Below are 4,757 nucleotides of genomic sequence, written 5' to 3'. Positions count from 1 at the left end.
CTAATCTATTCTAACCAAACCAAACCTAAGCAAACCCAACCAATCCTAAAATAACCAAACCTAACCTAATCAAATTTAACCTAACCTAACCTATAATAACCAAACCAAACCTAACCTAACCAAACCTAACCAAACCTAACTAAACCTGACCTACTACGGGAGGATCTATTCTTGGGAACCCTTGCGTGGATTGTTCGTGTGAGAAATTTACCTGGAGATGAGAGAGAGCTTCTGGTACTCTAATAATATACGCAGTAATGTGAAGACCAGTTCATCAAAGGGAGATCAGCATATACGAGTACTCTGTTCTTCCCACACCACACTGCGGCCGTTGCTGAGCCGGGAGTTTCCGAGGTGAAGTAATGGAATGCTCTGGTACGTAAAGATATACAACGGTATTTCGAGATGAGTTTCTATTATCTCTCTCTCTCTCTCTCTCTCTCTCTCTCTCTCTCTCTCTCTCTCTCTCTCTCTCTCTCTCTCTCTCTCTCTCTCTCTACGTGGCAGTCCCAGTGTCTATTTCGTTCACGTGTTTATCTATCTTTTTATGTATCAATATTGTTCCTTTATTTATCACTCTATATCATCTGCCTACCTGTCAATCAATCAATTATTTAATCACCTTACCTACCTACCAATCTCTCTCTCTCTCTCTCTCTCTGACTGTCTATCTGAATGCCCGCCTCTCTACCTATCCCTCTGTCTGTCTGTCTATCTACCTGCGTATTCTGCCACACGTTTCTCGGAAGTTGGTAAAGGAAGTGGTCGTGGCATCAAGGCCTCCACTGAATTCCCAGTCCCTCCACACTCCCTCCAGTCCTCGGCTCAGGTACACATCCACTCTACTCGTGCCTCTCTTTCTGATTTCTAGCGCGTTTCATCCTTCCCTTGGCTGCATCTCCTCTCTCATTTGAGTTAGAACGTATTTTTTTTTTTTTATATCTATATATTTTTTATTTTTTCACTCACTCGGTCATTTAAAAAGTGTAGCGGCAGAGTGAACGCGTGAACTTAAGGGTGTACTGGGCAGCTTCAAATAGCAGGGAAGCCATACTCGCACATACTGGAATTTAAAGTAATACCGCAGCTGGTTCTAACTGGGCTAACTCATCGCTGCTCCATAAGCCTTCAAGCTACGCAGAGGTTAAACAAATGAACATGAAAACAAAAAACAGCAAACCAGACCGCTCGGTGCATGAATCCTCGTTATGTTTTTTTTTTCTTTTTTTTTTTTACTATATGAGAGCATAATAAAATAAGGGAAGCTACAAGAAGGCATCAGGCCTACACGTGGCAGTCCCTGTACGAAACATACCCACTTATTTGCACTGGTCATTCCCCTCCATAAATTTGTCTAATCCCTTAGCTATCTGTCTATGTATTCTCTCTACTTTTTTTTTGCATTCAACTTCTTTTCCTCAATAAACTGTTAAACTGTTAGCCAAGATAACAGAAAACTTGCTTAATGAAAGACAACAAGCATGACAACATTAAAAAATCCAGTTATGGTATAAAGCCTTCATATTTTGTAGACCCAATTCCCAACATCAGGCGTCCATCTCGACTAATTTTAAGAGGTACTGTTGGAAGTTGTTGGGGATTTGCAAGAGCATTTCCGTGATCCTAGTGATAGTTTAACCCTTTCACTGCGATACGAAATCATTAGAACCACGAAAGTCCTGCATGAAATCTTTATAAACATCTATAGAAAGAAAGACATTAAAAAGAATAGATTTTGCATTTTCTACACAGTTTTAAGATTGGAGGTGACTGTAGAACTAGTAAAGATGCCTCAGAATGATTGGTAATTAAGGAAACGTGTACAAAAATAGGAGTCAGAGGGTTAAAATTAATTCTGTATCATCAATGGGAAAACCAGCGATAAGAAACCAACTAACCATCCTTGTTAGTGACTGGAGGACTTCAGAACACAACCCTGCATGTCAAGCGATCCTTGTCGCTTATCTGTGGTTGAACAGAATGCAGTGACAATGAAGCCACAAGTCTAAAGGAAGTATATGACAAACTTTTTCTAATTTTAGTGATCTGACGTGTTGAGTGCGTGAAACTGTGTCTTATTTTAGCATTGCCTTATTTACGTCACGGGGGTGCTTGTGACTTGCACCTTGCCTGTGACGACGTGTGTGTGTGTGTGTGTGTGTGTGTTTGAGTGGTGGCAGTGTTTGAGCAGACGCGTGATAATTACGTCAAAGGAGATGAAGAACAAGATTAATTGATAACGAAGGCGTGACGCAAAGTAAAGATGATCAGAGTGGAGAGGAGACACGCTTGCATTGGGAAGTGATAGCGGCGGATTAGATAAGAAGGGAAATACCTGACAGGGGTAACCATGTGTGACACCCAGTGATTCCTGACTCACTGCTACTGACGCAACGTGACGTGGACTGCTCAGTGTGGGGAGGGATGAGGCAGGGTGTGTGTGTGTGTGTGTGTGTGTGTGTGTGTGTGTGTGTGTGTGTGGAAAATAACCAGCATATAATGAGAAAGACAGCGGAAGAGAAGCAGAAAATACTGTTTACTATATTCATATGAGACGGATTGCTGGTGGGGGGACAGAGAGAACGAGAGGCAAAAGGTGTGTGCTTGTGTGTGTATATGCGTGTTGTATAGAAAATAACCGCCATATAAGGACTGAGGAAAAGCAGGAAATGTTATTTTTTTCTCCCTCTCTCTTTATGTAAAAGGAGCTCTGGCCTAGGTTAACAAATAAACATAAAAACAGACCCACGGAAGATGCCAGTCCACAGAGAATATAGCACCAAAAGAACTATCCAAAATCTGAGACGTTTCTTGAAATTGAAAAGGCAGATTGAGGAAAGAATGTAGGAAATATTGCCATATATAACTACACTATATTGCTTCCACACCCTGGGGGGACGAGATCAACTTTCAGTGCTTAGATTTACAAAAGAAACAGGAAGAGATAGAAAGAAACTGCGATCCTGAAATACACTGGTAGATGATCAAAATTCCACACCCTCCATGTCCTCAGCCTCCATGTTCACACCAGGAGGAATGCAGTGGCGCGAGGGACATGGCAAGGCTGGTGTAAACAAAATTCTTGGAGTCAGTAATCACGATGAGACTAGAAATAACAGGTTTTGAGAGAGAGAGAGAGAGAGAGAGAGAGAGAGAGAGAGAGAGAGAGAGAGAGAGAGAGAGAGAGAGAGAGAGAGAGAGAGAGCCAACTAGTTCTCAAAATGGAGATGTAGATGACTGAAATAGACTCAGTAATCAGGTTATAGCTCCGAATCAATAAGAGACATTAAAAGATAAGATGAATTAAGAGATGAAAGGTGAAAACAGGCAGGTCTGGTTCACACACACAGAGACTCCCACGCTTAGACCTGACTTGTTGCAGCTTCCCTTATGTTCCTGTGTCCTCATTACGATCTTAGACTAAAAAGGCGACACGTGGCTATTGATACGAACAGAAAACGGGGATCTAAGGAGGACAGACTTAAGTAAACACGCCACAGAGGTACGTTAGTTTTAATATTCCATTGTTGCGTAGGTTTGGGGGAGGCCCGTTGATGCTGTTAACCGTTTCAAGGTCATGGCTCTCTCTCTCTCTCTCTCTCTCTCTCTCTCTCTCTCATTGGAGCACGCATCATCATCATCATTGCCATCATCTTCTCTTTAGCATCTATTCCTCCTCCTCCTTCTGCTCTTCTTTCTTCTTCTTTTCTTGTTTTTCTTCTCTTTCCTCGTTCTCTACTTCTTTTTAATTATTTCTTTTATCCTTCCTTATTTCTTCTCCTCCTCCTCCTGCTCGTTTTTTTTTTTCTCCCTCTTTTTCTTCCTATTTGTTGTTGTTGTTGCTATTCTTCTGGTATTCCTCCTCTTCCTCCTCTTCCCCACCACTACCACATCCTCCTCCACCCAGTTCAACGTCAAACGACCAACGATGTATAATATTTTTTTTTTTTTTCCTCCTCACGCAACAAGTATTCACCAGAACACACCCTCCCGCCACTCACCGCTAGACGCACCCCGCCGATGAACAGGACAGAGAGATGCACGTAAACCTCAGGATGCGAAAAAAAAAAAAAAAAAAAAAAAAAAAGAAAAAAGTAATCGATAATGTAAATATCACGACTTTACTGGTCAGAGGTTTGTTTTTAATGATGACTGAACAGAAGTAAATGAGACGTAAATAAACAATTGTCTCGTGTTAATAGATGGTTGTGGTAATTGCGTCATATGGAGGGCGAGGAGGGGGTGACAGAAAGAAGTTAGGGAGAGTAAAGAGTTAAGTGAAGTTGAAAGTTGAAGTGAATTGCTGTTACATGTGATGAAATAAATAAGTGAAGAGATGTTTTTAGAATGTATGTTAAATAATTGCGAGAGAGAGAGAGAGAGAGAGAGAGAGAGAGAGAGAGAGAGAGAGAGAGAGAGAGAGAGAGAGAGAGAGAGAGAGAGAGAGAGAGAGAGAGAGAGAGAGAGAGAGTTAATATCTTGTGTGGGTGTTCACTTTGTCCTATTTACAATGAAGGCGTTTCCAAACAAATGTTGCAAAATGAATGATGCAGCACACACACACGCACGCACACACACACACACACACACACACACACACACACACATTCTTCCGCCTCTTTGGATCAATATCTATTCAATTATAGTAGAGTTACTGTGACCTTGCCCTTTGACCTCTCTCTCTCTCTCTCTCTCTCTCTCTCTCTCTCTCTCTCTCTCTCTCTCTCTCTCTCTTGTCCTTCTTTAAAATTTCATTC

The sequence above is a fragment of the Scylla paramamosain genome, chromosome 24 (genome assembly GCF_035594125.1).
Source record: "Scylla paramamosain isolate STU-SP2022 chromosome 24, ASM3559412v1, whole genome shotgun sequence".
In the NCBI taxonomy this organism is placed as follows: Eukaryota; Metazoa; Arthropoda; class Malacostraca; order Decapoda; family Portunidae; genus Scylla; species Scylla paramamosain.
The sequence above is the reverse complement of the archived record's forward strand: the minus strand, read 5'-3'. Positions refer to the sequence as shown.